At 46.2% G+C, this 12,625-nt stretch overlaps 1 protein-coding gene across 1 annotated transcript in view; it reads right to left on the reverse strand.

Moving 5' to 3' along the window:
* The window catches only part of NR4A1 (nuclear receptor subfamily 4 group A member 1), a 34,589-nt gene extending 25,068 nt beyond the window's left edge, over positions 1 to 9,521 (reverse strand). The window contains exon 1 of the mRNA XM_066614568.1: positions 9,351 to 9,521. The gene's annotated coding sequence lies outside the window, so the exon portion shown is untranslated. The remainder of the gene's footprint in view (positions 1 to 9,350) is intronic.
* Between the last annotated feature and the right edge of the window lie 3,104 nt (positions 9,522 to 12,625).

Consider the following 12,625-nt stretch of genomic DNA (forward strand, 5'->3'; position numbering starts at 1 on the left):
AGACATGAAACAGCAAGCAGTGGAGGGAGTCCTCATCAGTCAAACAGTAACCCTCATGCTCACATTGAAAGCAGTTGCATGGGGCCAGTGTGGGTTCCAACAAATCTCTGGAGGGCCAGAGGCTCATTGGAGACTGGGGGCTCCCTGAGGGCCACAGTGAGAGTCCTCGAGCGCCGCAAGTGGCCCCAGGGCCGGGGTTTGGACACCCCTAATATAGGGGCACAGAATCCAAGAGCTATTTGAAAATCCAGATCACCTAACCCAGGAGTGTCAAACATAAGGCCTGGGAGCCGGATGAAGCCCCTGGAGGTTTTTTATCCGGCCCTCAGGCTCTCAGCTGCTGAGCAGTACTGAGGTGTTACCACTGAAACAGCGGCCCACATCAAAATTGGGCTTTCCCATATCTTGAAATATGATCAAGATTTGCATATTTTCTCTTCTGTCATTTGCAGTTAATGAACTTCTATATGAAAGCAAGATGCTGATTTCTGGCCGTCAGCTGCTTAATGATGTCACTTTCTGCTTGATGACATTTCCAGCTCTCAGCAGACACTGTGAATGCTAACTTCGGCCCTCTGTATGAAACGAGTTTGACACCCCTGATCTAGCCAATTCCCTATCCTAACAAAGCATTCAAGCTTCAGTTCTGTTTCCCTGTAAAAATATTACTGAAAATCACTAACTATTTCTGGACTATAGTGAGCTCAGCTACAAGAGCTCCTGAGGTAATCTTAGGCCAGTCACTGTGTCTCAGTCTAACTTGCTTCACAGGCTTGGATTGCAATGATGAAAATGGAATAACCCATACATGCCAGCTTGTGTTCAGAAGGTGCAAGAAGTCAGTTTGAAAAGTTTTAGAAAAATGAAAAACATTTGTTTGGCCAGTGAAGTGCTACTAAGGGTGATTCCAGAACAAAGAATGGCAGAAATAAACAAGCTGGCAGACCTCAGAAAGGTGCTATGAAAGAAGCATATATGTAGCAACCCAATCTTCAAATGGAAAGTTCCACTGAACTGAACAAGGGTATTTCAGAGTAAGTGGTTTGAGGCTTGTAGCTTAGTGATGTCTAAGAGCGAGCCAAGACCTTCCTTGAGCACATGGAAATCTATGGCTTGCCACTTGGGGGGGTGTTAGGGGAAACCCACTCAGATCTCCGTTCCTTCAGAAAGACAGATAAAGCCTTCTTTCCTCCCTTGAACTCAACCAGTTTCGGTCAAACTGTCAGAGGAAGAAAATTTTATGTACACATGGAACACCCAGTACACTGTACTTGACCAACGTGCTCCTACAAATGGTAATATATGCAACTGCTCAGAGCCAAAACAAACACATGCAAGCTTGAGCTCGAGGAAGATTGCTCATCAATGCTGCTTTCTGAATTAGAAGCCTAGAATTTTAGGCAGAAAGGATCAAGTACATTTCATAAAAAGTAAAGAAGGCACAGCATTTTCCCCAGTGACTTAAAAGGATAGTGGAAAGAGGGAGAATTATTCTTTATATTCAAAGAGCATTGTTGCAATTGGCAAGAGGCAATCTTTAATATAGAAAGCTATAAGTCAGGGCTGTCAAACATAAGGCCCGGGGGGCCGGATGCGGCCCCTGGAAGCTATTTATCCAGCCCTCAGGCTCTCAGCTGCTGATCAGTGCTGTGGTGTTACTGCTGAAACAGCAGCCCACATGAAAATTGGGCAACTGCCAGGAACAAGATGAGACTCCCACAAACATTAATAGATGGTACCCTTTCATGGATTTAAAAAGCAAGCTACTATGGAAGCCAGTGTTGGCCAAGACGTGGAGTACAAATGCATTATTTTCATTGTTTTACAAGCATTAACCAACTCAGATTTGCTTTAGCACAAGTCTTTTTTTCTTTTTTTTTTTTTTTACAGCCTGAGACATGAATTCTTGAAGTAGTTGACCATTATTTAGCCAGCCAGTAGAGCTGAGCAAGTGACCAGTCCTGCAGCCAAGATGGACCTTGCCTTAACACCCAGCAACTTAATCGCATGTATGGCTAATGGAATTATCCCATGGAAAAAAGCTGAGCCACAAAGTGTTCCAAAACAGCCTAGCTCCAAATGAAAGATACCTTGCAAGCTTGGTACTCAGGCTATGTTCCTAAGACAACACTTGGGTTTCACAGTGTTCCTAGTTCTTTGTACAACTTGAGAGCTTGAACCTGGGTGGTTGGGGTTGAGCAGGGAGGGCAACACATTACTTGGTGAGCTTTTCACCCCAAACCTCTAGGGCAGTGTTTCTCAAACTGAGGGTTGTGACCCACTTGGTGGGTCGCGAGCCAATTTCAGGTGGGTCCCCATTCATTTCAATATTTTATTTTTAATATATTAGGCTTGATGCTACTACAGTATGTGACTGCATTTGGGGAAATGTTTACAGACCTGTACTTTTAACAAGCTACTATGTATATTCTTTTAAAAATGATAGTAAATGGGACTTACTCCTGGGTAAGTGTGGGTAGGATTGCAGCCTAGGATTGCTAAAACTTTTCCTGCTTGATGTCACTTCTGGTCATGACTTCACTTGGTGGGTCCTGACAGAATCCCATTCTAAAAAGTGGGTCCCAGTGCTAAATGTGTGAGAACCACTGCTCTAGGGTAATTCTTCAGCACACCTGATCCTTACAAATCAGTGCCTGCCAACTGCCTGTGCATAACACCTGCCCAACCCTATAGCCCAGGTGTATACGACCAGTATAGAGGGTCTACATGGGAGCATATTTCTAAGCACAACTGTATACTTTTGTTCTCTGCTGTTTTGACAAGGGAGGCATTTCAGCAGTTCATTACTATTCTGTGCAGCTTGCCCCTCCCCTTAAGTGTCAATGAAAGATGTGCTGCAAGTAAAGGCACCAGATGCTGATCCTAGAGGCTGCTGCTTGTCCTTTGAATGTTCTGGAGCCAAAACTGTGTACAGCATCTGGGCTCCTTTTCAGCCACTAGATCCCTCTGTATTCAAAAAGACTAGAACAGGGTTTAGGAATCCTGGTTGCCATCTCACAATTCAACACATGAACACCTACTCCCTCCCCAGGCAGAATAAAGTCCCTGGCCTGCTGCTTTGCTGGCAGCTGCTCCACCCTCCCTGTTCATTGCTTCTTGTTCCGCAGACATCCTGCCCAGAAACAATCCAATATCCTGTTGGACATGGAGCTTCGGGAGTTGAAGGGAACAGCTGAGAAGCGGGCAGTTGTGCCCCTCCCGCTCCCAACAGCCCAGGTGCAAACCAGATTAGCCAAATGTACAAAGTCCTCTTATCCCATGGCTGAGTATTCCCAACAGGAATGTGCCAAGGGGCTTGGAGTTCCTGCCTGGGAATGTGGCATATTCAAGATAGGATACAGTAGATGTTTCCAAGGAGCTAAATCATTCACAAGAAAGCTGGTGAGTCCCTCCACTGAAGGTCACTTAATCCATTTTCTAAACACATTAAAGAACTTGATATTTTTTCAAGGCTGTCTTGTTATCACTTGAGAGCTGAGGGTTCCAGTGGATTAAATAGTATGAATCCCAACTCTCAGTAAGATTCTCTAGGGCAGTGGTTCTCAAACTGGTGGGTTTGGAGAACCATTGCCCCTTTCCATTTAAAGGGCAGGGGGAATCAGGATTGGACCACTGTGGGGTAAGAGGAGGCTTTTTAATGTAACTTACCTGCTGCCAGGATCTGGGGGTGCAGGGAGTCCTGCAGAGCAGTCTGCAGGTCTCCTCACAGCTTGCAGAAAGTTAAAGCAATTGCAACCCACTTCCACAACCCACTTGCATCACTGCCACCCCCGCAAAGACTTACCTTCCAGCTCAAACTCCAAGTGAGTTTGAAAACCAATATTCTAGGGAGTCAAAATTCCCTAGCTGTACCCACCTGCGGGATAAAATACGAGACCATGCATGGAACAGTGGATACAATATGAGACCAGGGAGACCCAATTTTCAACCCCCATTTAGCAACAGCACTGACATTATGATCTCAGGCCAGTCACTGTCTAACCTACCTCACAGGGTTGTTGTGAAGTTATCTATATAGTACTCTCCATGTATGCCACCCTGAGCTCCTTAGAAAAAGGGTGGAGCACAAATTTGAAAAAAATTGTAGTTGATTGTTTTGTCTACTTTTTGGGAGCTTTGCGAAATTGTTCTATGGCTAGAAGTGTTTGAAAATGGTGTTTTTACTCAGAATTAAACCCATTGTCTTCAGTAAAATTTAATCTGCAATCCTATTTTACTCACAGGAAACAAACTCCTCTTATCTAAGTCTAATATTGTTTTATTATCATCATTCACCACCCTGAGTACCAACTTATGAAACTGAAAGGTGAATTAGAAATATCCTAAAAGAGATAATAGATGTTATAACTGGTTAGCCAAGCAAGATCCTTGGAGTCCAAGTCCTCTTGAGATGTACTAATTTCTGCATTAAACACATTTTCATCCTTTATGCAATATGCATCTATGACATATGCAGCACCCATGAAACCTGCCACAACAAACCTGGCTGGCAGAGGAAAGAAAATTCTTTTCTTGGCACAGCCCAACTGATGAAAGACAAGGTGGATAAACAATCTAAGATGAGCACCAAATTTAGTGAAACTTTCCAAGAAAAGCAACATGGTTTGAAGAAGAGTACAGTCCTGAAAGGAAGTCATTTTATTTTTAGGGAATCTTCCTGTCCTTTCGTACATCATTACGATCCTCTCTCACACAATCAGAATTAATTTGGTACCGCTCCATGGGTACATCCTCACAGTCCCATATTCAAATAACCATTTTCTTCCATGAGAAGGAACATGACAAAACTCTCAATAGTTTAAAATGGTTTCCACCACCCAAATAAACACCTTTCTATTCTTAATTGGGCTCCCCCCAGCTCTTCGGTTCACTCTTAAGTTGGATTGCTTTTGCCTTTTTCTGTTTGCAAAACTCAGAATGCAATCCTATTTGGCAGAAGCACCAGTGCAGCGGTTACTATGCCAAGGTGAGCCATCATAAAAGCACCATAAAGCCCCTTGCCGCCGGTGGATCCAAGCCCCTCCAAGCCCGTGGCTGGAGTGGAGGTATGTTTGGTGCTGAATGGCACAAGCGTTTGGGGAAAGCAACAGGGAAGGGTTGTTTCTGGACAGCGGGGAGGGCAGATCAGTCCCAGGAGGGAGGGAAGCAGGATTGGTAGAAGCCTCCTCCCCTGTATCCTAGCCTCCCTCCCAGGCCTGGCAGCCTTACAAAAGGCTTCTTGAATGTCCATCAGCTAAATCGCTGGTGGAGATCTGAGTAGCCCCATAGGGTAGGTTGGGCAATTACCTGGGTTAAGGGGAAAATATCCCCTTACCCCAAGGAGACCTCCAGCCAGCTCCCAATTAGTGCTGGATAAGGTGGAGGCCATGCCACCCTGTTGCGTAAGCACAGGTTCAGACTGGGCTGCGCATGACATACATTCAAACAGGAAAGCAATTGAACCTTACTAAGTTTCAAAAAAGATAACTAATTTAACACCCTGTTCCAGACGGTCACCCTCTCTATCCATCCACACAGCAGGATCCTCCATCTTCCATAACATGACAACAACAAACTCAGCACTCTGGGCTAAAAAAACATTTGTCCACACTTTTTCTGGTCCCTGCCCCTGCCCTGGCCTCTTGCTACATTCCTGACTTCAGTTCCCAGTAACAGAAAAATTCCATGGGTTAGCTACTTGCTGACCAAAGGGGTATTCCTTGATCAGCTTGGAATCCGATGTGTTCTTTCCTCCTCCTTTAAAAAAGCCTGCAGGAGCAGCTAGCACCTTGTGCAGGAGCCATCTGGCTGCCTGCTGGCTGTAGTGGAGGGCAACAGCCACAGCTGGTTCCAATCACCCGGGGCTGGGCCAGGAACTGCTAGTGAGGTTTGGCAGCCAGCAGGCTAAATGCACGCATGTTTGTGTTGAAGAGGAAGCCAAGCCCACAGGGGCGTCAGAGAAGCGTAAGGGGTGTCCCACCCACCGCTGGACGTCAGCAACTGGACAGGCAAAGGCTCCCGTCAGCAGGTCTTGGAAGTACACACCAACTGCCATATATAGGCCACATGGGGAATCCCTTCTAAACCAGGAATTTTCCCTTCCCCTCCCCTGTTAACCTTCTAAACTACACTTTCTGGCCAAAGCTGGGAAGAGAACCTGGGAGTCCCAATAAGGCCGGTCCTATGCCAACAAACCAGCGCAATTCTGAGCAAACAAGCCTAGTTATGAAAGAGAGCTTGTTTTGCCAGAACTGAAGGCCAGACTTCCTAAAGTTAACCAATTCCCACACTTCTTAGCACCATAAAGGAGAGCAATTTATGTCATGCCAATACTTAAGACTTTTTTTAGCCTGAAATTTCACAGAGGAAAGTGACCGATAATCATTCTACGTAGAGCTGTTACCATGGAAGCCCAATAATTCCTATTTCCAGCTCAGCAAGTTAGTTATCAAGAATGCAAGGACTCTCCTGCTTGAATGGAGTAGGAAGGCATCTTGCCATTATCAACATCCTGATAAGTATCTTTATTTTCTACAGAAATACCAAATGAGTACACAGTTCTTTCATTTGACAGTCTGGGAGAAGGTAAAATCTAGATGTCTAGAAGTCTAGCAAGGCACTTTCCAAAGGGTTGGGAAAAGAAAAAGACAGAATCTCCTGCTTCCCTGAAACTTTTTCCCCGAAGTCTGCCCAGTGGAGACTTGCAGCAAGACATGCCAGTCTTATAAACTGGCACTGAGTAGCCAAACCAAGATATTTTTGAGTAATGCACCAGAAGGGGGAGGGGGAACAGATTCAATCTCTAGTAAGGAGTTTTCATGTGGGAAATGGAGTCTAGATGAGCAGCACATTACCACTAGCAGCATGCTACCACTTCTTGTGAGCTAAATAATAACCTTAGCCCAACAAACGGTTATGCTCGCTAGGCCTTTACCATCCTTGGGTCTTGAAAGCTGGTGTCAGAGGTACAGCTATAGTTCCAGGCTCCAAAGATGTTGAAGTCCATATTCCAGGGCTCTGTCTTGAATCTAAAAATCTAGTTTTTCTGGCAGGATCACCCAGTATCAAATTGATAGGGATGCTGGGCCAAAGACCTGCACTGGGCACCCCGTTATGGAATAAGCCTGGACAAGTGAGCACCTATACAGAAGTGTGTGCCAGTTGTAATGCAAAATGAGTTATTTGGTGCCAATACATCCCTTAGCCACAGGTAGAGGATAAAATATGGACGATACTGAAGGCTTGTTCACCTACCTGAATCACTGCTCATCCTTCACTTTGGATTCAGCATTTTACTACACAGTACATAGTGCTTTACAAAAGAGTGAGAAGACATTTCTGTTCAAAGATTATTTTAAAGCTGAAGTTCACAGCCATGAGGACTAGCCACCTGCTTATTACAAAATTTGCACTATTAAAAAAAGTAGAGTAATTCTATGACAGAAATCCCATTCCATGCTTATCAAGATTACAGGCTATGTAATATGCACAGACATAACTACATCTCAAGCATGTTTGCTTGGTGGGTGATGAGAAGATGGCAAGAAGTCAATGATTCTGCTAGGAATAGTCATAAACTTGGGGGGGGGAGTAGGTACCAGACCTTTGTTAGGTGGTCAATGAGCACAACACAGCAATTAGTGCTGCACATATGTTATAGGGAACATTTAAGATACTGTTGCTGTCCAGTCAGGTGAGGTCTGGTGGCTGCCAACGCGCAGATTAAACCATCTTTAAGGCTACAAACCTAAATACAAACATACTAGTAATGAATAAGTTCTACTGAACTCCATGGAACATGCTTTTGAGCAGACTACAAGCGCAACGGGAAATGAGATGGTTTAAGCTGACCTCCTCTGCATTGTTCTTTTAGAAATGCTTCCATGTGTCACAGAATAAACCTGCATCAGGCCAACATCGAAAAGTCATTTGGAATTATTATGCAATGCACATGGATCCTGACCCAAGTGCTTCAATTTACTCCAAATGCAAATCTAGTAGTTGCCGCACTACTGATTGCATTCAGAGTACCCAGCCCACACCAACTGCTGGGTGCTGCTCCTGGTCACTCTATTTTTTGTTATCCCACACCTTGATGGAAGCAAAACTGCAAACTATATGAAAGAGTATGGACTAACAGACCTCAACTTGGAATTAATGTCACAGGAGTGGGAGGAAAGGGATTTCCAACCTCCTGAGCACAACAATCTTTGAACTTTGGTGCACAACCAGAAGTAGCCTTGGCTTTGCAAACTCCAGGAAAGGAATGAATATAGAAAAGATCAGACGTCTTTGGAAAGTTATCCTCTTAGCAGAGTCTAGCCACAGACTTCCATGACCCATGCTTGCCAACAGGGCTAAGAGGCACCTTTTGCATGTTGGCTCTTTTATATTTAGAAAGAGGAAAGCAACTGCCTCTATTCACTCCAGCAAAGCATCTCTTCTAATGTCTGTTTGTCGATGTCTCCTTTGTGCTGGTAAAAATATTTTGTGAGCCCTTTGGGGACACAGAATGGTTTTGTTTTCATCTATCTCACTACGCAAACATGCTTTGTGAAGTTGTGTGTGTGAGAAATGAGTTCAAGTCCAAATGCTTTTGGGGGAGGGGAAGAGGTCATGACACCTGGCAGGACTTTAACAGGAGTCCCAGATACAACCTAAGGAGATAGTACTAGGCTGCTTTTACGTATTCACTCAGAAGGAAGCCCCACTGAAACCAATAGTTTACTCCAGTGTTTGTTCTCTCCTGTACCACTGCACATGGTCCACCTATTCAAAGTACCACAGGAAGTAACTGGTGCTAACATCACCAACTGCTTTTGGGTTGGGAGGCCAGATGCAATCTGACAGACACCAGTAAGAGGCTCAGGGTGGACAGGAGGGTTTTTCCAAGCGTGGAAAAGCCTGCTGTGGAGCTATGACTGCCGAGCTGAGCTTCCTACCACTGCTTGTAGTGTCCTGTTCTTGGTCTTGCTGCTGGCTGGCAGGGGCTAAGTCCACTCAAGCGCCAGTGGTGGTACCTGCACCACCAGTTGAGAAACACTGGTTTACTCCCAGGTTAGGTGCCTATAGAGGTGCAGTGGGGGGAGGCGAGTACACCATAGAAGACATAGTGCTGTGAGGAGCCCTCACCACAGCAGCATCAGCCTCAGGTCCCCACAAGTGCTGGGCCCCTCACACAGCGTATCCAGGAGCAAAAAGTGTCTTCCCGCCACCCCCACCACAGAGTCCACATGGGCCCCCCCCCACACGTCACAGAGGAGGAGAAGAACATCCCCCACCCATTCCCGGCTCTTCCCACAGCTGTGGAGCAGACCTCGGAGAAGCACCAACACGTGCGCCCAGCTCACCTGCAGCTCAAGCGCCATCCTCTCCCTCTCCTCTGGCGGCGTCCTCGCCAGCAGGCAGGCGAGCGCCTGCAGCCCCACTCTGCCCGGCCACCAGCCTCGCTCTCTGCCTGGCCGGCCGCTGCCTCCTTCCTTCCACCCGCCTCCTGCCCGCCTGCGCCCGGCCGCTCCATCCCTCCGTCCGCCGCGTTATTTTCTGCAAGCTCCGCCCGGCCAGGAAGGAGGCTCCGTGACGTCAACGCCGGGCTCCATTGACGTCGTCGGAATCCCGGCCAGCGCGGCGCGGCTAAAAATAGGCGCCTCCGAGCCCGAAATACACGCCCCGCGGCTCCCCCGGCGTTGTCTTCGCGCCGCCGCCCTGGCCGCGCCGACGAGGCAGAGCCCTGGCCGCCAGCCGGCTATTTCTGGGGCGGGTGGGCGGCGGCGCTTGCATAAGCAGCGCAGGAAGCAGAGGGGGCGAAGCAACGGAGAGCCGCGTCTACTCGGAAGTAAGTCCGCTTATGGTCAATGGGGCTTACTCCCAGGTAAGTGTGGTCAGGACTGTAGCTGACAACCCAAGCCTGTGCATGCCTACTTGGAAGTAAGTCCCCTTATGGTCAATGGGGCTTGCTCCCAGGTAAGTGTGGACAGGACTGTAGCTGACAACCCAAGCCTGTGCATGCCTACTCGGAAGTAAGTCCCCTTGTGGTCAATGGGGCTTGCTCCCAGGTAAGTATGGACAGGACTGTAGCTGACAACCCAAGCCTGTGCATGCCTACTCGGAAGTAAGTCCCCTTATGGTCAATGGGGCTTGCTCCCAGGTAAGTGTGGACAGGACTGTAGCCTTACACTGTTGTCAGGAGGAGTGGCCCCCCAAAACCCAGCCAGCAGGAACACAGTGTGGGGTTATTATATTTTAGCAGATAGGATTGTGTAGTCTTAAGGCTGCAATCCTGTATGCATGTTTACCTGGGGCTAAGTCTGAGTAGACATGCATAGGATTGCACTGTGAGCATACTTAGGAGCAAAACAAGTTTTGTTTCTGTTAATGGCACTAGAAAAAAATGGGAAGAGATGAAGTGCATTATGGGGGGGGGCAGCCTTGCCCCACATACTAGATTTCTGAAAGAGAAACAGCATTAAGGTACTGATCATAAACATAGTTAGTGAAAGTGAGCTCTTGGAGAACCAATATATACTGTATACATAACTAATTATTTTAAAAAACCAATGTGTGAAAAGTGCCTCTCTATCAAGAAAAAGTGGTCCAGCAAGGGAACAGTATGTCTGAGCTACAAGTTTGGGGAAATTGTCTACCTCCATGTTTACTTCTGGATCAAAAGGCTGCAGTTCCATGCATCCTGATAGCCCAATCCTGTCTCACTGAGTTGGGTGGGTCTTACTCCTAAGAAAGTTTGCAGCTTTACGTGGGGAAAAATCCTATTGGATGGGATGGGATATACTTCTGACCTATACTTACTTCTGAAAGTAAACATGTTTGGCTTGGGCCTTGAGCTGCTATAATGCATGCTATTCCTTGGGCTTAAGCTCTATTGAATTCACTGGGATTTACTATTGAGTAAACATCTGTAGGAAGTGGAGGGATGGATGTATGGCAAGGAATGCCCAGTTCTTATTCAACTTTTGAGCCACATGAAAAATGGAGTTAATTTATGTTTGTTTTTCTCATGAAGGATGAAGGAGCCCAAGGGAGAGAGAATCTTGCAGCCATTCCACTTTACAAAGATGATCATCAACATCCTGGTTTGCAATGAAAGGCCAACCCCTGGCCAGCTTCAAATGTCTGAGCAGTTCCGGTTTTTAAGAGACTATTTTAGCACAAAGGCTTGAAGCATTTTTGGCACCCGGGTGTTGTAATGCGCATGTTAAACCTGGGCTGGCCAGAATGCACTTTCTCTTTTCCATTAACAACGCTGACTCATGACACTTAAAAAGCACCATGTAGTGCATGTTTCCCCCAAAGGAAGTTGTGCTGACTTCAGTATGATTTCTTTTGGGTAATTGTGTATAGGGATGCAGCCTTACAGCACAATCTATTACATATACACACTTAAAATAGAGTAGGTGCTACTGAACTCTCTGGGATTCACTTCTGAATAAATACATTATACTTAGGACTGCCTCACAAACCTTCCTGTATGGAAAAAGCCATAGGAGAGGGTGAATTGTTTACCTGTTTCTTGGGATGTGCCTGCAGGCTGCTTTTGTAGCCTCTTTTCCCAAATGACTCATTTGTTTTCACAGATGACACTAAGGCCCAAATCCTAACCCACTTTCCAGCAGTGGCATAGTTGTGCCCATGGGATGTGTGCTACATCCTGCAGTTGGGGGACACAAATGGAGGTCTCCTCAAAGTAAGGGAATGCTTGTTTCCTTACCTTGGAGCTGCATTGCCCTTATGTTGGTGCTGGAAAGTGGGTTAGGATTGTGCCCTAAGAGTGCAATCCTAAACACCATAAATAAGACCAGTTGTACTCAGTTGGATTTATTAATAAATAAATTTGCTCAGGATTGGGCTGCCTGAGGGGGCAGTCCTATCCACATTTTCCTAGGAGTAAGTCCCATTGACTATAATCGGATATACTTCTGAATAGACATGCATAGGATTGGGCTCTGAGTTTCTCTGATGCTACTGATGCCATATATGAAGGTTGCTAATGTAGGATAGAGTGTGGAAAACTAACGGCTGGTTCAGCCAATTGTAGATTTTGTGTTCATATTCGATTAGACTAAATTTAGGGCACAATCCTATGCATGTCTACTCAAAATAATTCTATTGTGTTTGGGGCTTACTCCCAAGAAAGTGTGCATAGTGTGCAGCCTCAGGACAGAATCCTATGCATGTCTACTCAGAAATAACTCATATTGTGTTTACTTGAGCTTACTCTCAGGCAGAGTGACCAGATGTCCACTTTTTTAGCCTCATGTCCTGGAAAAGAACTTAAATGACCTACTTTTCCCTGTGAGTGGCCCTGCAGTTTGAAGAGTTTGAAGACCTACTTTTCCCTGTGTTTGAAGAGTTTGAAGACCTACTTTTCCCTGTGAGTGGCCCTGCAGTTTGAAGAGTGGCCCTTCCCAGTTTGAAGAGACACTTTGCCAACAGTCTGAGGCTAAGAGGCAAAGAAGGAAGGCCCATAGCCAGGGAGACAGACCAGGGACAGACTGCACTTGCTCCCGGTGTGGAAGGGATTGTCGCTCCCGGATTGGCCTTTTCAGCCACACTAGACGCTGTGCCAGAACCACCTTTCAGAGCGCGATACCATAGTCTTTCGAGACTG

Source organism: Tiliqua scincoides, chromosome 2 (assembly GCF_035046505.1).
Source record: "Tiliqua scincoides isolate rTilSci1 chromosome 2, rTilSci1.hap2, whole genome shotgun sequence".
Classification (NCBI taxonomy): Eukaryota; Metazoa; Chordata; class Lepidosauria; order Squamata; family Scincidae; genus Tiliqua; species Tiliqua scincoides.